This window comes from Mustelus asterias, chromosome 9 (genome assembly GCF_964213995.1).
Source record: "Mustelus asterias chromosome 9, sMusAst1.hap1.1, whole genome shotgun sequence".
Classification (NCBI taxonomy): Eukaryota; Metazoa; Chordata; class Chondrichthyes; order Carcharhiniformes; family Triakidae; genus Mustelus; species Mustelus asterias.
Window position 1 is genome coordinate 49,781,439 of NC_135809.1, and position 26,028 is coordinate 49,807,466.

Below are 26,028 nucleotides of genomic sequence, written 5' to 3' on the forward strand. Positions count from 1 at the left end.
AGTCTGACAGCATCTGCGAAGAGAGAAACAGAGTTTTGAGTCGGTATGACTTCTTCAGAGCTGTCTAATAATTCATTCATTTAAAATAATGGATAAATATCCCTGACCCTCATATTACATCCCCATTAGTTAACACTGATTGCCAGCTAACAACTCCATGTTTCTGTTCAACATTATCATCTCAGTCTACAACTCTCCCTGTTAACAATCCACTCTCATTCTCAAATGCATATTTATCCAGCATCATTTTAACGAATATCCACCTCGGCACTGACTGCTATTGCAGTGAACCTGCTCCACCAACCTGTGTGCAAAATTATATTCCTTCTGGTAACTTGAAGTCTCATTAAATTAAACTTGTTTGTTGGCAGTCCATGTCAAACAGCCTGTCTAAATCTCTACTTTCTCGGATCCATGCCCCGCTAAGTCTTGGAATCACCCTCTATCTGCTATTGTACTTCTTCAGGTAGAAATCAAATCAAATTTTCAATTAAAATTAAGTAATTCCCTTTTTTCTTTCATTTTATTTTGTTCGTCCCTCTTTGGGCCACACTAGTACTCTCCAGTCAAGTGACTAGTTCACATAAAGCGCTGCTTCTTTGGTGTACATTCTAGAAGGAAGGCAGATTTGCCTTTGGAGAGCACCTTTCATGAGCGCAGAACATTGGCACGGTGGCACAGTGGTTAGCACTGCTGCCTCACTGCATAAGGATGCTTGCTCTAGTATAGCACATATATACACAGGGGGGGGTGTTACATTAGCTGTCAGTCCTAGTTAAACCCTGGTTCAATTCCAGCCTCGGGTGACTGTGCGAAATCTGCACATTGTGCCCATATGGGTTTCCTCTGGATATCCCGGTTTCCTCCCACAGTCCGGAAGACATGTTAGTTAGGTGCTTTGGCCATGCTAAATTCTCCCTCAGTGTACCCGAACAGGCGCCGAAGTGTGGCGACTAGGGGATTTTTCACAGTAACTTCATTGCAGTGTTCATGTCAGCATACTTGTGACCTTAATAAATAAATTTAAAACATTCCAATGTACTTTACAGCCAATGAAAATGTTCTGAAGTGAAGCATTGTTGTAACGTAGAGTAGGATGGGACAGGGCAAGTCAAAACAAGTTGTTTCCAGTAATAAAAGTCCCAAAGGAGGGTGACATTGAACTCGAAATGTTAACTCTGTTTTTCTCTCTAGGCCCGTTTAGTTTTTCCACCACTTGCTGTGTTCACAGAATCACAAAATTGTTGCAGCGCAAAATGAGGCCATTCGGCCCATCATGTCAGCACCGGCTCTCCAAACGAGCATCATTTTGTTTCTGTTTCCAGTGACTAAATGGTCAAGAATGCCTCTCAGGATTAAAGGCAGGAGATTTGGAAGAAGGAACAGCAGAAATGTCTTCCTACCAGAAGCCACGAGACCTTGGAATCCCAGAGTTAATGTCTGAGATAGAAATAAGGTCAAGATTAAAGTTTAATTTCGAGAGGTGCACAAAGGAAAAAGGGGAGTAAAAGGTGAGAACATTCCCCCAGTACTTCACTGAATATCAGCCTGGATTAGTTACTCAACACTGGAGTGGGCCTTGAACCCACTACCTTCTGACTCGGAGGCGAGAGTGCCCACAAATGAGCTGCACTTGACAGCTTAAATTATGAAGTATTCTATTCTCCAAAAACAACAACATGTACAACTAGATGCTTACAGAGGACTTGAAAAGAAAGTCCCCATTGTGGTTGCAACACCTGCCGACACATGCTATGCAGGTGCACGTGTAACAGAAGAGGCTGCCCCAGGCCCTGTCCCTGCATGGAGACAGCATCTCCAGGAGAGAAGGAAAGGAGACAATATTGGCGATGCCCTGATGTCGAAGCGAGTTACCCTTGAAACACTAACAACAATGCAAGGCAATTTTAATACAGGCCTGTAACTAATTGAGGTGGCCACAGCGGAATAAACTATAATAATATGTTATCTGTCACTCACTTTTATTGCAAAACGAACATTTAATCAGAACTGTCCTCCGAGATTATCCTCAGTGAGTCAAATACAGTTATCTTTCTAAATTACTCATTAATGCAGCCAGGCTCCAGAAATCAACTGCCTAAGGATGCTTACTCTAATATAGCACATACATACACAGGGGGGTTACATTAGCTGTCAGTCCTAGGCCCATTTAAAACAATTACAATTTAATCTGTGGCGTCTTTCATGTTGTGCATAACGAGGGCTTCCATTGTAAAAGAAAGCTGAATTCTGCTCTATTGCAAAGTTCAGAAGTGTAGGCCAGGCAGGAAACTGTGACCGGTACTTTGAGGAATTTCTGAACTTTGTAAACAAATAATAAATGGCTACGCAGACCTCTTCCCACCTGAGAGACAAGCTCCCTGAGCTGGATGTTACTGAATCAAGAATCTTGATATAAAGAATGAGTTTACAATTGCACCGCACACAAATACACAAAGCTGTCCATGAACTGCGGCCGATTAGTGTCACAAGTAGGCTTATATTAACACTGCGATGAAGTTACTGTGAAAATCCCCTAGTCGCCACACTCCGGCACCTGTTCGGGTACACGGAGGGAAAATTTAGCATGGCCAATACACCTAACCAGCACGTCTTTCAGACTGTGGGAGGAAACCGGAACACCCGGAGGAAACCCACGCAGACATGGGGAGAACATGCAAACTCCACACTGACAGTCACACAAACCGGGAATCGAACCCGGGTCCCTGGCGCTGTGAGGCAGCTGTGCTAATCAATGTACCACCATGCCACCCGACACTTAATGCACTGAATCTTGTCAGGCACTGGTTTTCTCTATTATTGAGCCTGAGCCCCTGTCATGAGCATCGTCTCCCCCAGTGCCACCAACCCATTAAAACACCAGGAATCCAAAAAAAACAAGTATCTGCAAGACTTGTGATTTGAATGGGAGCTCCTCTTGGAGACGGCGACCAATATTCCAAGCCCTCAATGTCCGTGTACAATAGCCACTGAAGAAGAAATGAAATGACTGACACACCCTGGGCAGCGCCAGCCTTGTACTAAGAACAAAGAAAATTACAGCACAGGAACAGGCCCTTCGGCCCTCTAAGCCTGCACCGACCATGCTGCCCGACTAAACTAAAATCCCCACCCTTCCGGGGACCATATCCCTCTATTCCCATCCTATTCATGTATTTGTCCAGATGCCCCATAAAACTCACTCAGCTTTTGGTCATGTAAAGATAGACAGAAGAAGGTTGCTTTCCCTGACACCAGGGCAGCCACCTGCGTTCCTTCCAATCCCCAGAAGGTTCTTTAGAGTTGGTGGGCCCTTGCTGTTCGCATGGTAATGCCGCTCGGAATCCCTCCCACGAACTCTAAACACTTCCAGAAACGCAAAGCATCATTTTAATAGTACAATGAGTTGGCTGTCAGTTTCTGGGTGAGATCAACACATTGAGGTGCAGGCGTGGGCAGCATCCAGAGAAGAGCTGGCTTACAATCAGACTATCGAGCCACAATACGCACAGTGTACCTTCCCCGCAAGCTGACACCTCTAGCCTGACAGGATGCCTCACGTTCCAAATAACACTGGTGAAGCACCATCCAAGCCCCACACATTATAAAGATCACCAGTTTGTTTTGATCACTCTCAGAAATGAGTAGGACAGCCTTTTGTTTCAAATGACAATGTGATTTCTTAAATCTTTGCTCTCTTAATTGTGGTTGACCTTGCGAGGAACTCAAAGCTACTTATTATCGGTGTACTTGACTCATTCTGCTTGTGCAATGCAGATCGGGAAAACAAATTAACCAAAATGTCTGGACTATTGCCCATGATACTATCAACTAGGTGGTACCGAGCACCCATGGCGCTGGTGAGGAGAGGGTTTGTCACAAGCACCGAGACAGCTCAAACATGAAATTCGGCATGTCCGCTAAGACTTCACCAATTTTTACAGATGCACCACAGAAAGCATCCTCTCTGGATGTATCACTGCTCTGCCTGTATAGCGTGCAAGAATCAAAACTTTTCACTGTGTCCCGATACATGTGACACTAATAAATCAAATCAAAATCAAATATAGGTGACATGCTTACACGGAGGTAATGTTACAAAGTTAGCGATAGATGTTTTAAATCTGGAGGCTTGCATATTCATAGTGCTATCCATTTTTCTTGAAAGGGGCGTAACATTGGAAAATACTTGGGAGTGGGAATGCACCGTTCGGTGAAACCATCCTGCAAAGCGAGCGAAGCTCTGAAAGCAGAGAAATATTAGTGCTTACCGAGAGGGATGAATGCACTCTGATTGATTGTGTGTACAACATGCCCCGTGCACCTCACAGAGATATTTCCATGGTCCACAGGAGTTAGTAATTGCTGTATTATGAGAAAAGGCTGGGGAAATCAGCGCATTCTGCTGCACAGGAAAGTTAATGAAGGGGAGCTGTGACCAGACTATTTAAAATCATTAAGGCAACAAATAAAATTGATTGGAGTGTGAAATATGATCTTTATAGATGGGAAAAGATGCAGAAGAAATCATTGGCAGAATGAAAATTAGCAAACAATTTTTCAAGAACTTTTTGTTTATGAATTCATTAAGACGGGGTTTGAAAAAAAAAACAGGTTGGATATTCCTTTAAGCTTCTGCTCTCACCCCTTCCCCTCCCTCCAAGAATTACAATAGGGATCCCTTTCGCTTCCGATCCCACCAGCTTCCGTATTCAAGGGATTATTCTTCACCTCCAGCGCGTTTCCACGACCAAACACATCCTCCCTTCCCCTCCACTTCCAGCATTCTGGAGGCACCATTCCCTCCGTAATACTTTGGTCCACTCCTCCATCACTCCTGACAACTCCTCCCTCCCCATGGCACCATTCCATGCAGGCACAGAAACAGCCACACCTTTTACCTTCCTCTTTCGCACTGGCCCAGGCCCTAAACAATCCTCCGAGGCAAGACAGGTCTACTCCTTTACAGCTCAGTATACTATGTTCGCTGCTCACGATACGGCCTCCTCTACTTTGAAAACAAACGGGAGACTGGGTGGCCACTTTGGGGAACACCTCCATTCAGTCCACAAGCATGACTCCGAACTTTCAGTCACGTTAATTTAGTTCTTCACCTTGTTTCCACTCTGACCCCTGCCCTTCGATAGTGTTCCAATGAAGTTCCAGGGACAGTACCGCATCTTTCGACTGGGCACTTTACTGCCTTCTGCACTCAACGTTGAATCCAACATTTTTAGATTGTAACCTCTTGTCCCATTTTGTTTCTTTTCCCATTGCTGGTTTGACTCTTTTTGTCCTGCACTTTGCTTTCAGACGGCAGCTATTCAGGGTTCTGTCACTGACACCTCCCCGAGACACATCTTTTGTTTTTTTACATGGAGAGGGTGTGGTGTAGTAGTAATGTCATTGGACTAGTAATCCAAAGACCTAGGGTAACGCTCTGGGGACCTGGGTTTGAATCCCACCATGGCAGATGGTGAAATTTGAATTCAATAAAAATCTGGAACTAAAACTCTAATGATGACCACAAAACCATTGTAAAAACCCATCTGGTTCATTAATGTCGTTCAGGGAAGGAAATCTGATGTCCTCACCTGGTCTGGCCTACATATGACTCCTCTCAACTGCCCTCTGAAATGGCCAAACAAGCAGCTCAGTTCAAGGCCGATAAAACCTTTTCTCATTTCATGTCTCCTGCCCCATCATTGACGTTCCTTACATGTGTGTCCTTACAGTCTCTCCTTTCCCTTGCTTGTAACCATCACCAACTTTACCCAGTTCTGATGAATTGTTATCTCTGTTTCTCTCCGGAGATGCTGTCAGACCTGCTGAGTATTTTCTGGTTTTCTCCCCCCAGATTTCCAGCAGCCACAGTATTTTGTTTTCGCATTATGTTTTGTACTAACTTTGAGACCACAATAAAGGTAGTTAGGAGCATTGTTTAAAAGAAGGATCTTCTTTATATAATAAAATAATGAAGTTTAACAATAACTGTAACTCAGCAAAACAGTAATAACTATGAAAACAGGAGCACTAGTAAAACAGGTCTTGCTTGCAGAACACACTCTTTCAGACTAAAATGCCCGCACATGCTTAGAATTTTCAACATGACGCCAGTAAAACAACTACATCAGAAAAAAGGCTTATAAGAACACACTGCACTCAAAATGGCACGTAACAGATTTAGATCTTGCATATGATGAACGTGGCCTAGATTGCAGCAGTACAGCAGCCTCAGTAGCGTAATGTGAGTAACCTGTCTAAAATAACTGGGAATGAAATTGGCATTACGTCATTTTCTCAGGGCCACTCTGTCGCTTGTTTTGCCCCACAGCAAGTTTCTTTGCCACCACTGAATTTTGGTTTTTTATATTTGTTCACGGGGTGTGGGCATCGCTGGCCAGGCCAACATCTATTGCCCATCCCTAAATGTCATTGAGAAGGTGGTGAGTCACCTTCTTGAACCGCTGCAGTGCCTTTGGTGCAGGTACACCCACAGTGCTGTTAGGGAGAGAGCTCCAGTTAAATTAAGCAAAAATCAAATGGCTTTCCATTCCTTAAGATGCTTTGGTTTTTAAACATGAATTACTGTTTCAGGTGAAGTAGAGAATTCCTGCTCCAACCAGCAACAGTAAATACTCGGCTATTTGCGCCAAGTTGACCTCTGCTGGCAAGGGATGGAAACTCAATCCCTGCTGGGATAGCCGGCCAACAATGTGACTGACAGTCAGGAGCCAATGAACCTCTGAATTCCTCTGAGACGCTCAGTGTCACGGTCACCAGGCAGAGACCTTGCTGACTGACTCCCAAGCATTTAGGCTTTTCCACGTTGTAAAAATTCTGAAGGGATGTGTGGCTCTCATTTCCTCGCCTGGCTTCAACTCCACATGATGTGGAGATGCCGGCGTTGGACTGGGGTGAACACAGTAAGAAGTCTCACAACACCAGGTTAAAGTCCAACAGGTTTATTTGGTAGCCATAGATTTGCTACCAAATAAACCTGTTGGACTTGAACCTGGTGTTGTGAGACTTCTTACTGTGTTCAACTCCACATGCAGCACTACACAATTCAATTGTCACTTGCACCTGAAATCCAGTATTTTGTGGACGAATTTGAAGCTAAAGTTCACAATTTATTGTTAAATACAGGCTGCTGGCCTGTAACAAGGCTGCTGTGTGGGTGGCACCAACCCATTTCTCATCCCAAGATTTAGCTTTTAGCCAATCGTATATCACAGCCCTTGTTTCTCTCCTTTTTAAGTAGCAACGTTACAACTTTTGCCCGTCTTTCTCACTTAATTCCTCATACCTACTTCCAAATTAGGCATCAGGCAGGCGCACTCCCGTCAGGGGGAAGGAAGGACATCCAAGCTAGAGTGACTGAATGACGAAAGATATAACACTTAAAATAAGACAGGAGAAGGAAGCTTCTGACAATTGCAAGGTTTATAATCCAACAGGGGAACCAAGCCAAGGAGATCTAAAGAAGGGAGTAGGAGGGTCAAAGAGCGCGCGTGGAAGTAAGTAAGCGGCTCACACAAAAGGGAAGCAAGAAGTCTGTTGTAAGAAGATAAATAGTGAGAAGGTAGGCAAAGGAAGGGTGGGACCAATTCAGGGTCAAAAAAAGAGATGCTGGCCCATAACCTCCCGGTTCCCCAACGCTGCTTTTGGGGAAACTCTAACGATGCACTGGGAAATCCCTCCAGGACATTCCCCCGGCAATTGTCCAGAAGTGATAACTTCCCTCGGGACAATTGCACTGGGCTGGGAACCATCCGACAGAAGCCATTTAAATCGCCAAATCTGGATGGTTCTGTCAATTTTACCCTGATAGTTACTCTGAAAGAGTTAGCAGGAAAAAAACAGTTTTTACTCCAGAGTAACTATTTAAACACCTTTGGTGAGATTTTATGGCCTCACTCGAGTGAGACTGGAAATTCCCACCCAAGATCAACAGACATTTCTGTTGTCCGCCCTTTACCCGCTCCGATTCCATGGCAGGCGGGGTGGTAGAATTCTGGCACCAGACCCATAGGAACCCCCCCCCCCCCCCCACCCCACCCCAAACACACAAACTCCCACCGCCCCGTCTCAAGGAGACCTACCACAGCAACCCCACCTCAATTTCTGACCACCCCCTCCCCCTCATTCCCCTCCCTCCCAGTCCAAACAGACCCCACCTTCCAGGCCTGACCTAACACCTCCCCCCCCCCACTTCCTGGCTCTACCTCAAACCCCGCAACTCCCCCCTCCCAGTCTGACAGTATGACCCTCCCGCCCCCTCGTCCCAGTCTCACTTCAAACAGTCTGGAACCACTTAACTTTGAAATTTACTTCTCCCTTTAAACATCTGCTTTACGGCAGCTTGTCCCCATAAAAAGGGGGAGTTCCTTCCTTCCCTGCACCCACGTTACTCGAGGCTGATGCTGCTGGGTTGTGCTTCCCTGTTCCAGTCGCACAGCCTGAGTGAGTGAGGAAGGTTGGGCAAGACAGAAGCTTTGGACTTTCAACGTGAGTAAGTTCACCCAGAGTGCCAGTCGGTTGGAGATTGCCACCCTGAGGAAGTTACAGGCCGATATTGTGAAGATGGAGGGCATGGCTGAGATACTAAATGATACTTTCTATCTGTCTTCACCAGAGAAGAGGATAATGCCAATTAAAGGAGGAACAATAACAATACTGAATCAGATGAAAATGGATAAAGAGAAGGGACTTTAAAAAGTTGAGAGCCCTCAAAATAGGAAAAAAGATCACCCATTCCAGATGGGTGTATCCTAGGTTACCGAGGGAAGTCAGGATGGAAATTGTGAAGGCTTGGATCACAATCTTCCAATCCTTCTTGGTTAGGAGGAAAAGTATTGGAAAACTATTAGAATCGATTGCTAAGGAGAGAGAGAATAGCAGTGCATTTGGAAAGTCATAATCTGATCAAGCAGAGGCAGAAAGGTTAAATGAAGGGAAAATCATGTCTGACAACTTTACCACAGTTTTTTCAGGAGGTATCAGCCAGAGTAGATAGAGGAGAACCAGTCAATGTTGTACATTTGGATTTTCAAATGGCATTTGATAAGATGCCACGCAAATGGCAAAATAGGAGTTCATGGTTTTGCGGAGATAATATTCTGGCATGGATAGAGGATTGAATAACTAACAGGAAGCAGCGAGTAGTGATAAGGGGGTCTTTTTCAGGTTGAAGAGCAGTAACCAGTGGAGTGCCACAGGGATCAGTGCTGGGACTGCAGCTCTTCACAATATATATTAATGTTTTAGAGGAAGAAAGAGAGTGTATTTGCGGATGTTACAAGGTAGGAGGGAAGGCAGGTTGTAAAGAGGATAGCTTACAGAGAGATATTAACAGGGCAGATAATTGGCAAATGGAATTCAATGTGGGAAAATGTGAGATTGTTCATTTTGGTTAGGAGGAAAAATATTAGAATCGATTATTAAGGAGGAAACCGCAGCACAAAGGAACTTGAGGTCCGTGTTCCTGAAACCCAGAAAACTAGCAGAAGTTAATGGGGAAGGCAAATGGAATGCTGGTTTTTATTTCGAAAGGGCTGGGATATAAACATAAAGAGGTGTTGCTGCAACTGTACAAGGCACTAGAACACAGTGTACAGTTTTGGCCCCCTTATTTAAGGAAATGTATATTATCATTGGAGGCAATACAGAGGAGGTTTATTAGGATGATTCTGGGTATGGGGGGGACTGCCCCATGAGGAAAGATTAAACAGGTTGTTTCTGTAGTCCATGGAGATCAGAACAACGAGAGATGAGATGATTGAAACATATAGGATTCTGAGGGGGTTAGACAGGGTAAATGTTGTGAGGATGTTTCTACTTACAGGAGAGTGTAGGACCAGAGAGTATAGTCGCAGAATAAGGGGGTGCTTATTTATAACAGATTTGAGGAAGATTTTTTTCTCTCAGAGAGTGGTGAATCTTTGGAATTCTTTACCCCAGTAAGCTGTGGAGGTAGAGTCCTTGAACATTTTCAAGGTTGAGATCGATAGGTTATTAACCAGTGGGGGAATTAACCGTTACGGAGATAAGGCAGGGAAGTGGACGTAGTGAGTGTTAGACCAGCCATGATCTTATTAAATGGTGGAGCAGGCGCGAAGGGCTGAGTGGCCTACTCCTGTTTGTATTTTTTGTGGTTTTATAGAGGGAAGACTTTCAAAAGGTTTTTGACGAAGTATCACAGAATAGACTGATTAGTAAATTAAAGCCTGTGGGATTAAAGGGGCAGTGATTACATGGATACAAAATATGCTAAGGGACAGAAAGCAGAGAATAGTGATGAATGGTTGTTTTCCAGACTGGAAGCAGGTATACAGCGCTGTTTCACAGGAGTTAGTATTAGGAACAATGCTCTTTATATTAGAGACTTTGGCTTGGATATATAATATATAATTTTGATGATTGCAGATGGTATGAAACTGCTATATATTTAAATGGTTGCGTGGTTGCTTTAAGAGCTGATCACGTGATTTGATGGTGATGTCATTGGGGTGTTTCAGAGGCTCCTCCTTTTAGTTTCAGTTTTTCCTCTGTACAGACAAGATCTCTGAGAATAAATCTGTTGTGTATTGGTTTGAATCCACGTGTGCAAACCACATCCTTTTACTTTTGTTTAAAACCCACAGCCCCTAACATAGTTAGGACATTACAGAAATGGAGAATAGTAACAAATAGCAAAGATAGTTACGGACTTCGAGACAGTGTTAAAAATGGACAGACACATGGTAGACAACATTTCATTCAGAGTTGTGCAGTGACACATTTTGATAGGGAGACTGGGACAATATAAACTAAAGACTACATTTCTAAAGGGGGTAGAAGAACAGATAAACCTGGGATACATAGATACACAGATTTTTAAAGGTGGCAGGGCAGATTGAGATGGCTACTTACTGAAACATATGAGAGACATGGTTTTATCAATAGTGGAATTCAATACAAATGCAGGTATTGCTAAAGTTACAGTGGTCAGGCCTCAATTGGAATGGTGTGCACAAGTCTAGTGGCCACACTTTTGGAAGGATGTCAAGGCCTTGGGAGGGTGCAGAAGAGGTTTACTGGAATGGCTCTGTCGATGAGGAATTTTGGTTATGTGGAGAGACTGAGCTGGGGTTTTTTTTCCTGGGGGGAGAGGGGGGGGGGGGGGGGGGGCGGGTTGGAAGGTTAAGGGGAGATTTCATAGAATCATACAGTGCAAAAGGAGGCCACTCAGCCCATCAAGTCTGCACAGACCACAATCCCACCCAGCCCCTATCCCCATAACCCCATGCATTTACCCTAGCCAGTCCCTCTGACATTAAGGGGCAACTTAGCATGGCCAATCCACCTAACCTGCACATCTTGGACTGTGGGAGCAAACCCCAGAGCACCCGGAGGAAACCCACACAGACATGGGGAGAACGTGCAAACTCCACACAGACAGTGATCCAAGCCGGGAATCGAAACCCGGTCTCTGGCGCTGCGAGGCAGCTATGCTAACCACTGTACCACTGTGCCGCCCATTTGATGGGGATGTTGAAAAGTCTGAATGTTTTTGGTAGAGTAAATAAAGGGAAACTGTTTCCAGTGATGGAAGAATCAGTAACCAGAGGACACAGGCTTCAGGTGTTGGCAAAATGACCAGAGGTGACACGAGGAAACGTTTTTTTCACACAGAGAGTTTTTGTATATAAAATACATGAACTGAAAGAGTGTTGGAGGAAGTTAAATTTGTAACATTAGGGACAACAACAAACAGTGAAGAGCAGTTTGAGAAGAGAGGGATAGTCACCAGAAAGAATGGACACAATCAGAATTAAACTGCTGACAGTCTCAGAGTCTGAATCCAGTCAGAAGAACTAAGAATAAGGGAAAGACAGCTATATGGTCCCTCAAGGTTGCTTTCCCAGTCATGGAATCAGCCCATTGAGCCTGCACCGACAACAATTCCACCCAGGCCCTATCCCCATAATCTCATGTATTTATCCTGCTAGTCCCCCTGACGCTAAGGGGCAATTTAGCATGGCCAATCCACCTAACCAGCACAGCTTTGGACTGTGAGAGGAAACTGGAGCACCCGGAGGAAACCCACGCAGACATGGGTAGAAAGTGCAAACTTCACACAGTCACCCAAGGCCGGAATTGAACCCGGGTCCCAGTGTTAACCACTGTGCAGCCCCAATAAGATCTACAACAATTCCACTTTCTTCCCAAATCCCTCAATTCTCTTTGTTTTCAAAAGCCTATCTGATAATTGAATAAACTCATCAACTGAGCATTCACAGCTCACAGAGACAGAGAGAAAGTGGTCCAACTGTGGCTAACTAGAGGAGTTGAGGACATACACAGCCACTCTCAGGTCATATTCCCCATTCACTGCTGGTGAGTGCTGGGCTCAGGTAGAGGCCAACAATTGCTGTTCTAGGTCACATTATCTGAGCGAATACTAGGAACTGAACCTGGAGCCGACTCTTTAGTTTATATAGAATAATATGGAGCGCACAGCCCATAAACAGACCAAGAGGCCCAACAGCCCATGCCAGTATTTATGCTCCACTCAAGCAGAGTGGCACAGTGGTTAGCACTGCTGCCTCACAGCGCCAGGGACCTGGGTTCGATTCCCGGCTTGGGTCACTGTCTATGCGGAGTCTGCACATTCTCCCCGTGCCTGCGTGGGTTTCCTCCGGGTGCTCCGGTTTCCTCCCACAGTGCAAAGATGTGCGGGTTAGGTTGATTGGCTATGCTAAATTGCCAATTAGTGTCAGGAGGATTAGCAGGATAAATAAGTGGGGTTGCAGGAATAGGGCCTGGATGGGATTGTGGTCGGTGCAGACTTGATGGGCCGAATGGCCCTCTTCTGCACTGTAGGGATTCTATTCTAAGCCTCCTCCCATTTTTCCTCATCTGTAGCTATCAATGTCTATTCCATTCCGTCTCGTATACCGATTGAGCCTCCACTGAAATGAATCTATACAATTCAGCTCAACCTGTGATAGAGAGTTCCACCCACTCATCTCTCTGAGTAAAGATGTTTCTTCTGATTTCTTTATTTTATATTAATAGCATCTCGTTTTGCTCTCGCCTACAAGAGGAAACATTCTCTCAACATTTACACGATAGATTGGTTACAGCAAGAGGCCATTTGACGCCTTGTGTTGATGCTGGTTCTGTGTCAGGGTATCTAACCTCATTTCCCCCTCCACCATCCCCACAGCCCTCAATTATTTTTATCTTCAGAAAATTACTCAATTGTCCTTTAACAACCAAGATGGAATCTCCCTCCACCACACTCTTGGGCAGCACATTCCAGATCCTAATCTCTCACCACATAACAAGTTTCTCCTCATGTCACCTTTGCTTCTTTTGCCACTCACTTTAAACTTGAGTCATCTGGTTCTCGATCCTTCCACCAGTGGGGTGGTACGGCGGCACAGTGGTTAGCACTGCTGCTTCACAGCACCAGGGATCTGGGTTCGATTCCCGGCTTGGGTGACTGTCTGTGTGGAGTTTGTACATTCTCCCCGTGTCTGCGTGGGTTTCCTCCGGGTGCTCCGGTTTCCTCCCACAGTCCAAAGATGTGCGGGTCAGATGGATTGGCCACACTAAATTGCCTCTTAGTATCAGGGGGATTAGCAGGGTAAATACAGAGGGTCACGGGGATAGAGCCTATGTGGGATTGTTATCGGTGCAGACTCGATGGGCTGAATGGCCTCCTTCTGCCCTGTAGGATTCTATGATTCAGTGGGAACAGTTTCTCCCTGTTTACCCTCCAGACCCTTATGGTGTGGAGCGTTTCAATCAAATCCCCTCTGAAACTTCTCTCCTTCAAGGAGAACAACCCCAGTTCCTCCAATCTATCCACATAACTGATTTCCCTCAGCCCCAGAACCATTCTTGGAAATCTTTTCTGAACCCTCTCCGATGCCTTCACATCTGTTCCATGGCACGGTGCCCAGAACTGAACCCAGTATTCCAGCTGAGACCAAACCAAAGTCTTCGATAAAGATTCAGCAGAATTTCCTCGCTGTTCACTCTTTGCCCCTATTTATAAAAGTCCAGGCCTCCCTCAGTGTACTTTATTAACTGATTCTTTCTCAACCTTTTCTGCCACTTTCTATGATCTGCGCACTGAAATCCTCAGGTGCCTCTGCGCTCTTGCCTGCTTTCAGAATTGTACCCTTTATCTGACAAAACAACTTGATTCACTTTATTCCCCAGAACCACATCCAGAAATGCCTCCTCCGAGTTGGGCTGGACACATGGCAATGTAGAAAATCCTCCAGAACACATCTCCGCACCTAGGCACAAGGAGACAACATGCCAGCCTGGATCAACCAGCCTGGATCAACATCAGCGACCACAGAAATGCCTACCTTTCAATCTAAAAAAAACATTTTTCATGGGATGTGGGTGTTACTGCTGGGTAAACATTCATTGCCCATTACTAATTGCCCTTGAGGGAGCAGTTTAAGAGTCAACCACATTGCTGTGGGTCTGGAGTCACATGTAGGCCAGATGAGGTAAGGATGGTGGATTTCCTTCCCTAAAGGACATCAGTGAACTAGATGGGTTTTTAAAATAATCAACAATGGTTTCATGGTCATCAGTAGACTTTTAATTCCAGATTTCTATTCAAACTTTACCAACTGCTGTGGTGGGATTCGAACCTGGGTCCCCAGAGCATTTCCTGGGTTTCTGGATTATTAGTCCAGTGACAATACCGCTATGCCACTGGATCCCCACCCCCTTGCACCACTGCTTTTCTAATCTTCCTCCAGTCCCTGTGTAGCTGAACCAGCTGTGGTGCCATGGACTTGTCACTGGCTACACTCCCCAGATGAGCTATCACTCTCATCAGTGTTCAGAAGTGTTTGGAGAGTGGGTACACTCAGGGCTCTCCTGCCCTAGCTGTCTGGATCCACCTGTTTGTCTGGCAGACACACATTCTCCCTCTTGCCCAATCACTCTTAAGGAGAGGGTGGCCATATCATTCTCAGCCTCATGATGCACTGCAGAGACTAAAGTTGTTGCTCATTCGCCAAAACCTGGAACTGAAGCTGCTCCAGCTGATTACACTTCCTGCACGTTTGGCTGTCCAGGTAATGTGAATTTTCCAGGAATTACCACCACAACAACACCTTCCTGAGAATAGTTGGAGCAGCATTAATTTACATATAGCTATATTGTTTATAGTTCCCACATGAAACAGGATGCACACTCCAGGGTTTCGAGATGCCCGTCATGCCTCTATTTAAATTTTATTATTCACTCATGGGACATGAAAGCCAGCATTTATTTCCCGTCTGTATTTGGCTTGAGAAGGTGGTGGTGAGCCGCCCTCTTGAACTACTGTGGTCCATGTGGTGTAGGTACACTCACACTGCTGTTAGGGAGGGAGTTCCAGGATATTAGTGAGGAGGACTTTGAAGGGTTGACAGGGCTGGGTGTGCCATTGACACAACTGAGTGGCTTGCTCGGCCATTTCAAGGGGCAGGTAAGAGTCAACCCACTGCTGTGGGTCTGGAGTTACGTGTAGGCCAGACAGAACTAAGTGGGGTTTTACAACAAGCCAGTAGTTTGATGGTCACCATTACTGGCCACCACCCCAAATGCTAGATTATTAACTGACTTAACAGAAGTAAACACAAAAGCCTTACATAATTTCAAAAACCTCTATTCGATCAACCCTCAGCCTTCCCCTTTTCAGAGAAAAAAAATGCAGCCTGCTCGCCTGTGTGTCGATGGTAGACAAGCATTTCTCTAGCCTTGTGGCCATTGTGGAAGCTTTCAGTTAGTAACTTCTGATAAATCTTAGCATGAACAAATGTGACACAGCACATTAACTGCAACACTGGGCACCAGATGCAATGCCCCCACTCACCAGCAGAGAGCACCAGAGCTCTACATAACGCCAGCAGCTGCTTTGAATGAATTCTGCATAAATAATATTGAGAGACTGAGATCACTGCTGCTTAACTAATGGAAAACAAGTTACACTTGGGGAGGTGGAGGACGGGCGGCTAATGGAGGAAGAGGAACTGTTTGGAAAATCTATTTAATGGATTGTGTGGCATCTAATTATCCTGAAATTCAAACACCATTCTCAACTTCGAAGTATCAGTTTAATTAGCATTTAATTGCAAGAATTTCTTTAGTAAAAGCAATCACGGAAAGTGTACTTACCAACACTTCAATAAATTGCACCAGTGGTCTAAGTCTGCATGTAGCTCATAACCCGAATGTGCGTTGGAAAACGTCCTCTTACTTCCAGAGTTAAAGGACAGCTATATTTCCCCCTCCCACTACGATCCTTTCTAATGTTGACCAATCTGCTCATTGTTCTGTGATAAATGCTAAATAGACAGTGTGACAATCACATCGGGTGTCTGTAACTGGACGGCTTTCCTCTATATTGTGCAAATAGGACTTCATGAAATGCGGCACGGTGGCACAGTGGTTAGCATTGCTGCCTCACAGCGCCAGGGACCCGGGTTCAATTCCAGCATCGGGTGACCGTCTGTCCAGAGTTTGCACATTCTCCCCGTGTCTGCATGGGTTCCCTCCGGGTGCTCTGATTTCTTCCCACACTCCAAAGATGTGCAGGTTAGTAGATTGGTCGTGTTAAATTGCCCCTTAGTGTCCCAAGATGTGTAGGTTATGGTAAATGTGTGGGGTCACGGCCTGGCTGAGATGGTCTGTTGGACAGTTTAAACTTTATTTACAAAGTTTATTTATTAGTGTCACAAGTCGGCTTACATTAACACTGCAATGAAGTTACTGTGAAAATACCCTAGTCGCCACACTCTGGCACCTGTCCGGGTACACTGAGGGAGAATTTACCATGGCACCTAACCGGCACGTCTTTCGGACTGTGGGAGGAAACCGGAGCACCCGGAGGAAACCCATGCAGGCACAGGGAGAACGTGCAAACTCCACACAGACAGTGAGTCAAGCCAGGAATTGAACCGGGGTCCCTGGCGCTGTGAGACAGCAGTGCTAACCACTGTGCCGCCCGTTGGTGCAGACTGGATGGGCCGAATGGCCTCCTTCTGAAAGGTAGGGATTCTATGGTTCTACGACTCGTATTGAATGGTGCCAGTGTGAAATAAGAAGTTTAAACAATGTGCAGATATTGGGCTACACGGATAATGAGACATATTTGATAAGGGCTCCTTGCATTTATTGACCGATTAAAAGAGTTTTATAGAATGTTGCCACTGAGGTGATCGGCCTGTCAATGTTTCAGAGTAAAGCTCTGGAATAATGCTGGCTCCCAGCTCGGTTTTAGTCAGAGCCGCCAGTTTTGCAACAGCAACTGGATCCCCAATCAACGCAGCAGCTTTTTTGCAAAGAGCAAAGTGGATTAGATTAGTAGCTTCAGAATGCAAAGCGTCCGTACCTCGGAGTGAATATTAGCCTGGAGCTGAGCAACACGACCAGTGTAAGCGGATTGCTGCAAAGCCGGAGTACAGCTTTTAGCCAAGTTTGGAAAAATAAACTGGCAGAAAGCTCTCTGAAATCATGAGAAGATTTTCCTTTCACAAAGTTTCTTCTCGCTCATGTACAAGGAACTTTTTAACGATCTGAGCTGTTCCCATTGGCAGCGGGATCGGGATGGGGAGGGTGTTCGAGATGGTGGGGCAGCTTGCAAGCTGTGACTACCATGCTGTGTAGTAAGGGGTCCTCTTCAGAGACTGGGTTAACACACATCATCTTGGTTGAATAGACAGAGGGTGATGCCACTGGTTTTCCCCGGTAATGGCAGCTGGACACCGAAGTGGGGAGAGGTTCCATTCTTCAGTGGGGTGAGAGTGGCAGATTTTTGACCAGTAAGGGGGTCAAGGGTCAAGGAGGTAAGGTGGGAAAGTGGAGTTGAGGATTATCACATCAGTCACGATCTCACTAAATGGCAGAGCAGATTCAATGGTCCAAATGGGCTCCTTCTGCTCCTGTGTTCCATTGTCTTATGGAGAGTGACTGCCCTTTGCCATTAGGGCAGCATTTGACCGAGTGTGGCACAAAGGAGCTCGAGCAAATCGGGAGTCAATGGGAATCAGGGGGAAACCCTCCGCTGGGGTTGGGCACATTCCTGGCACAAAGGAAGATGGTTTTGGTTGTTGGAGGGCAATACTCTCAGTTCCAGGACATCACTGCAGGAGTTCCTCAGGGTAGTGTCTTAGGCCCGACCATCTTCAGCTACTTCATCAATGACCTTCCTTCCATCATAATGTCAGAAATAGGGATGTTCACTGATGATTACACAATCTTCAGCACCATTCCCCACTCCTCAGATACTGTCCAAATGCAGCAAGACCTGTACAATATCCTGGCCTGGGCTGACAAGTGGCAAGTAGCATTCACATCACACAAGTACCAGACAATGACCATCTCCAGCAAGAGAGAATCTAACCATTGTCCCTGAACATTCAATAGCATTACCCCCAGTATCAACATCCTGTGGGGGTTACCATTGACCAGAAACTGAACTGAATCAGTCATATAGATACTGTGGCTACCAGAGCAGGTTAAATGCTTGGACTCCCCAAAGCCTGTCCACAATCTACAAGGCACAGATCAGGAGTGTGATGGAATACTCTTCCCTTGCCTGGATGAGTGCGGTGCCAACAACACTCAAGAAGCTCAACACCAACTAGGACAAAGCAGCCCACTTGACTGGCACCCTCAACTTTCACTCTCTCTACCACTGATTCACACTAGCAGCAGTGTGTACTATCTACAAGATGCACTGCAGGAACTCATTAAGATTCCTGAGACAGCACCTTCCAAACCCATGGCCGCTGCCACTGTGAAAGGGTAGAGCAGCAGGCACATGGGAACACCACCACCTGCAGATTCTCCTCCAAGCCACTCAACATTCTGATTTGGAAATATATCCCTTTATTGTCGCTGGGTCAAAATCCTGGAACTCCCTAACAGCACTATGGGTGTACATAACCTCAGTGACTGCAACGTTTCAAGAAGGCACCTCGCGATCACCTTCTCAAACACAATTAGGGATGGGCAATAAATGTTGGTTTAGCCATCCACATCCAATGAACAAATAAAAAAACACATGCACTTAGCAACAAACTCTACAAAAATAGAAACACAACTGAGATACGTCAAGGTATCCAGAAGTTTAAAAAGGAATATTGTCCAGTAGAGACGATGTTAGCTATTATATGTTTGCTGCAGTTTTCACAATTTCATAGACACACAGTACAGCAAGGGAAGAGAATGATGGTGGGGCTAAAAGGGTTAATTTGTCTGGACCGAATGGATGGACTATAGGCTTCTACTCCTTGGGTATTGGGACAACTTCATTGAAGTGTTTAAGACAACGAATGGATTTGTTAGGGTGGATGGAGTGGGGCAGTCCAGAATAATAACAAAATTAGAGTATGGTTCTTAGTGATGTCTGAAAGCATGTCTTCAAACCAAGCAGCACGATGACACAGTGGTTAGCACTGCTGCCCCACAGCGTCAGCAACCCGGGTTCAATTCTGACCTTGGGTCACTGTCTGTGTGGAGTCTGCACGTTCTCCCCGTGTCTGCGTGGGTTTCCTCCGGGTGCTCCGGTTTCCTCCCACAGTCCAAAGATGTGCAGGTTAGGTTGATTGGCCATGCTAAATTGTCCCTTAGTGTCAGGAAGATCAACAGGGTAAACACGTGGGGTTCCAGGGATAGGGCCTGGGTGGGATTGTTGCAGGCTTGATGGACTGTGTGGCCTCCTTCTGCACTGTAGGGATTCTATGATTCAAGCTCAGTGGAAATCTGGAACCTTCTTTCCCTTTCTAGCCTACTGAGGCCAGTTCAATTGAAAATTTCAAAATTAAGATGGACAGATACTCTTAATTTGTCAAGGGTATTAAGGTATATACAGAGCTAAGGTGGGTAAGTGGAGTCAAGATACTGATCAACCATCTCATTGAACTGTTGGACAGGCTTGAGGGGCTGAATGGCCTCCTCCTGTTCCCTTGACAATCAGGCCTCTTAATGCTTGTTGCAGCTGCCAATAATGTAGAGAACTCCTACTATTGTACGGCAATTCTAGTCCAATAGGAGCAGGAGAACAAATGAATCTTATGCAGTCCAATTGCCTGTTTACAGCGTGGGTTCAATTCCTGCGCTGGCTGAGGTTACGAGGGCCCCGTCTTCTCAACCTTGCCCCTCACCCAAGGTGTGGTGATCCTTGGGTTAAATCACCACCAATCAGCTCTCCTCCTCAAAGAGGAGAGCAGCCTATGGTCATCTGGGATTATGGTGACTTTACCTTCAGTGTTCGGTTAGAACAACTGGACTGAATGGATCGTGGCAATTTTTTAAAAAATCACTGCTCACCGAGTGTGAACAGCGAGAGAAATGCCTGAGTCACATTTCATTACATCAATCAAATCAATTGTTAGCCATTTCTGAGGTAACTACAGAGTGAATATCTGCTGTCTGCATCAATCCAGTAGGAGCTGTTGAAACAACAACAGAAAATGCTGGAAAATCTCAGCAGGTCTGACAGCATCTATGGAGTGAGAACAGAGCTAACATCGGGAGTTAGGATGACTCTTCATCAGAGCTGAAGAGAATTGGAAATAGGATGAGATTTATACTATTGTGGTAAGGGGTGGGGAGGGGCTATAGGGGCTGGTAGAGGTCCAGCGATAGAATCATAGAATCCCTACAGTGCAGGAGGAGGCCGTTCGGCCCATCGAGTCTGCACTGACCACAATCCCACCCAGGCCTTATCTCTGTAATACCACATATTTACCCTGTTAATCCCCCTGACACTAGTGTCAACTTAGCATGGCCAATCAACCTAACCCGCACATCTTTGGACTGTGGGAGGAAACTGGAGCACCCGGAAGAAAACCATGCAGACACAGGGAGAATGTGCAAACTCCACACAGACAATGACCCAAGGCCGGAATTGAACCCGGGTCTCTGGCATTGTGAGGCAGCAATGCTAATGTGCCACCCAAAGTCTACTGGACCTGATATTCCCAGGCAGTCTCCCATCCAAGTACTAACCAGACCTGAGTCTGCTTAGCTTCCAAGATCAGATGAGAGCAAGCGTTTTCAGACTAGTATGGCGTAGGCGATAGGTGGAGGCTAGGGAGAGATTGACAAAGATGTCATGGACAAAATGACAAAGGGAATGCAAATGGTGGTGATCATGGCTAAGAATGGTGTTGATAGCGGCACATTAAGAGACAGTCCCCGAGGAAAGAAACATGGCTGTGAAAGTGAGTTTTGGTAGGGACCTTGTCAAACATCAGGAGGGAAATGGAAAGCAATGGTGGGGGATGGGGTGGAAGAGACAAACAGAAATCCTGTCAGAGAGAGCCACTATCAGCATCCTTCTTAGCCACAATCACCACTATTTACATTCCCTATGTCAATCTCTCCCTTGCCTCTACCAGTCACTAGCCTTCTATCCAGCCCCACCGCACATCCCTCCCCCCCACAGCAGTGTAAATCTCCTCCTATTTTCTACTGTCTTCTGCCCTGACGAAGGATCACCCAGACTCGAAATGTTGGCCCTATTCTCTCTCTCCACAGATGCTGTCAGACCTGCTGAGGTTTCCAGCATTTTGTGATTTTATTCCCCATTTCCACTCCCGTTCCCAGTCCCTGAAAATGAAAGATAAATCCTTTGTTCCCATCGTTTCTCATCCGGATGAAGCCCCTCAGCCGCATCGTTCATATACGAAGCCAGTTTCCACATGTACACTGACAACAACCATCTCCACCTCACTCCCAGTTCTCCCCGTTTCTCCACTCACCCTCTGCTCTCATGCCGTTTATTCAAGATTGAATCCTGGAGGAGCCACAAGGTCTCCCAATAAAACACTGAAATGACCAAAGGTCATGATCTTTGACCTGATCCCTCGCCCTGATCCTCAACCCCTTCCTGCAGCCACTGAGGAATGCAGACTGTGTGTCCTCTGTCACACAGAGCATATCGCCCAACCCGACAGCCTCCTCCCTACTTCTGCCTCTGTCATCATAGAATCCCGACAGTGCAGAAGGAGGCCGTTTGGCCCATCGAGTCTGCACTGACCACAATCCCACCCACGCCCTATCCCTATAAGCCCACTTATTTACCCTGCTAGTTCTCCTGACACTAAGGGGCAATTTAGCATGGCCAATTAACCTAACCCGCACATCTTTGGACTGTGGGAGGAAACCAGAGCACTCGGAGGAAACCCACGCAGACATGGGGAGAATGTACAAACTCCACATAGACAGTGACTCAAGGCCGAATCGAACCCGGGTCCCTGGCACTGTGAGGCAGCAGTGCTAACCACTGTGCCACCCACTAACGTTGTGCCTCTTCACCCTGCCCTCAGTTCATCAGTTCCCAAAGCCTTCATCCATTCTTTTCCCACCTTTGGATTCAATTATGCTAATACTCTCCTGCTCACTCTCACTCTGTAAACCCAAGTCCATCGAAAACTCCATGGAATGTATCCTCACAGAATCACACAATTGTTACAACACAGAAGGAGGCCCTTCAGCCCATCTGGCCCATACTGGTTCTCTGAATGAACATTTCACCATTCTCTTGCCTTACCCCCCCATAACCACTGCTTTCTTTTCAACTAATCAACTCATTTCCTCTTGAATGCCTCAACCTGTCTCCACCACACTCTCGGGCCCTGCATTCCAGGCACTTACCCACCCACTGTGTGAAAAAAGTTTTACCTCATGTCGCGTCTGATTCTTTTGCCAATTATCTTAAATCCATGGCCTCTCATTCTCAATTCTTTCACAAGTGGGAACAGTTTCTCCCTAACTGCTCTGTCTCGACCCATCAGTATTTTGAATACCTCTATCAAAATCTCCTCGCAGTCTTCTTTTCTCCGAGGAAAAGAGTCTCAAATTTACAATCTTTCCTCACAGCTGAAGTTTCTCATCCCTGTAATAGGCCAGTGGTATTGTCACTGGACTATCAATCCAGAAACTCAGCTATTGTTCTGGAGACCCGGGTTCGAATCCTGCCACAGCAGAGGGTGGAATTTGAATTCAATAAAAAGTATCTGGAATTCAGAATCTACTGATGGCCATGAAACCATTGTCGATTGTTGGAAAAACCCATCTGGTTCACTAATGCCCTTTAGGGAAGGAAATCTGCCATCCTTACCTGGTCTGGCCTACACGTGACTCCAGAGCCACAGCAATGTGGTTGACTCTCAACTGCCCTCTGAAATAGCCTGGCAAGCCACTCAGTTTCAAAGGCAACTAGGGATGGGCAATAAATGCTGACCAGCCAGCTACGCCCAAGACCCACGAATGAGTAAAAAAAATCCCCTGGAACCATGCTTGTAAACTTCTCTCCAATGCCTTCACATCCTCTCTGCAATACAGTTCCCAGATCAGTGTCCTAAACTGGGACAGACAGTTGCACCCGCTCCCCTCAACACCCTCCCCAACTTCCCCCCCCTTGACTGTGGGTGGAAATAAGTGGTGGGCACAGTACATAGAATCTAAACATATTGAAATAATACATTCCAAAAGAACATCACATGTGAATTGTGCAGGCTGAAGTTAGACCCATTACGATCAGTTTTGCGGCATTGTGATTTTAAAGGCCTGGTATTTTTGTGTTACTCTCCCAGAACCCGGCAGTACTGACAGCAGAGGGCGTCGCAGCTCCACGAATGCACAGCCACAGTTCACTGCTTGCCACCAGCCTGGGACCCCCTCGACAGCCGCTTCTCTTCAGTGAGTGAAGGTGGCTTGATAGCGTTTAGCAGCTCCCATGTACAACAGGGAAATGACCAGGGGGAACGGCTTCCGGAGGCAGTGCCTCTTCTTCTGAATCACAGAATTCCCCCAAGCTAGGCCATTCAGCCCTTTGTGGCCACATCCGGCCCACATTAGCAAATGCACATCTGGCACAGGCCAAGTGCTCAGCTCACTCGCAAACAGCCTACCTCAGCCATCCGAGCCTGCCAGCCAAAAACACACTGAAGGAATGACACCTTAAACCTCAATTTAACCACTGCTTCGGTTAAAAGAGACAGAAATGAACTACTATGCAGGCAAAGGTGAGGTGAGCCGATTTGATTTGATTTGACTTATTATCACATGTATTGGTATACAGTGAAAAGTATTGTTTCTTGCGCACTATACAAACAAAGCATACCATTCATAGAGAAGGAAACGAGAGAGTGCAGAATGTAGTGTTACAGTCATAGCTAGGGTGTAGAGAAAGATCAACTAAATGCAAGGTAAGTCCATTCAAAAGTCTGACGGCAGCAGGGAAGAAGCTGTTCTTGAGTCGGTTGGTACGTGACCTCAGACTTTCGTTTCTTTTTCCCGATGAAAGAAGGTGGAAGAGAGAATGTCCGGAGTGCGTGGGGTCCTTAATTATGCTGGCTGCTTTGCCGAGGCAGCGGGAAGTGTAGACTGAGTCAATGGATGGGAACCAGGTTTGCGTGAGCCTGCCGGGAATCAGGAAAGTTATAGAATGGGACAGGGGCACAGATTCCGCTGTCTCCATTTCATGGCATGGTGGCACAGTGGTTAGCACTGTTGCCTCACAGTGCCAGGGGCTTAGGTTCGATTCCTGGCTTGGGTCACTGTCTGTGTGGAGTCTGCATGTTCTCCCAATGTCTGCGTGGGTTTCCTCCGGGTGCTTTGGTTTCCTCCCACAGTCTGAAAGACGTGCTGATTAGGTACATTGACCCGAACAGGCGCCAGAGTGTGGCGACTAGGGGAATTTCACAGTAACGTCATCGCAGTGTTAATGTAAGCCTTACTGTGACTAATAAACTTTACTTCACTTTAAAAACCATTAAAATAAAAGGGTTCGCAACTGCAAGAGGTTCCTGGTCTCACTTATTGAAATTCATCTCCCAAAAGTCTGCTGGTGTAACAAACAGAGCATGAAAATACAAATCAATTCCTGTAACATAACAGATGAGTGTGAACTGAATTGCACATTAACCTCTGCAAGCAGGGATGGTTGCCTTCAACTTTCATCAGACAGCGAGCTCTCGCTGCAGTGACTCCCCGCGTTTAGCCGGCAACAAACTGAACCATTAGCAGACAGGCCTGCCCTCCAGTCTGGACTGAGCTGGCTGATCTCAACCAGAACAGTGGCCAAACGTCACAAACTGACTTTCTCACCAGGGAGAACATTGCTGGCAATGAATCAGTGGCTCACGCATGTCCAGGTTCCACGTGATCACAAGCAGTGTGTACGGGGCAGTCTGGGAGAGGGAATGAGCGAGAGTGATTGTAAAATAAACAGATGTGGCATTGCGGGTAGGGGGAATGGGGAGAAGCTGTGGGGGGGAGAGAGGGACTGAATGCGGAGGGATGGAGTCTGGAGAGCGCCAAGCTTAACCTGATCAAAATCTTTAAGATTGTGAAAAGGTTCGATAGGGTCCGTGTAGAGAAGATCTTCCCAAGTGTGGAAGAGATCAGAACTCAAGGACATAAATATAAGATTGTCACTAATAAATTCAAGATGTCATTCAAGAAAATTTTCTATACCTAGGGAGTGGTTGAGGTGAATAGCATAGATGCAATTAAAGGGAAGGGATAGACACACACACATGCGCACACACATCAATGCATGCATGCCTACACACACACACACACGGGCATACATACACACATGCACACAAACACATGCATTAACACATGCATACATACACACACATGCGCGCACGCACTAGCCTAACTGGTCCCATCCTTTTAAAATTCAATTCTCCATTCCTACCACTGGAACACTTGCCACACGTCCAAATCTGAGTCTGGACCTCACAATCATTCTGGGGATACGCTTACTCTAAAATAAACTCATGTGCTGTTTGCACTTTTCAGTCCTGGCAGGGTTTGACCCAGCCCATAAGCATATTGGGCTGAGTCAATCTGAGGTGGAGAGCAGTATTCTGGTTAGGGGGCACACGGCATGAACAGCAAGTGTGGTGAAGTTGAGTCTCACGAATGTGTGCCGGAATTCTATGGCCCCGCCCGCCATGGAATCGGAGCGGGCGAGGGGCGGACAACGGAAACGTCCAT

General features: G+C 46.1%; 1 protein-coding gene and 1 pseudogene across 1 annotated transcript in view; both read right to left on the reverse strand.

The window, feature by feature from the left end:
* pot1 (protection of telomeres 1 homolog) overlaps nucleotides 1-26,028 on the reverse strand; it is a 373,135-nt gene that overhangs the window by 46,164 nt on the left and 300,943 nt on the right. The window lies entirely within an intron of this gene.
* On the reverse strand, nucleotides 20,973-21,090 carry LOC144499376 (5S ribosomal RNA; annotated as a pseudogene).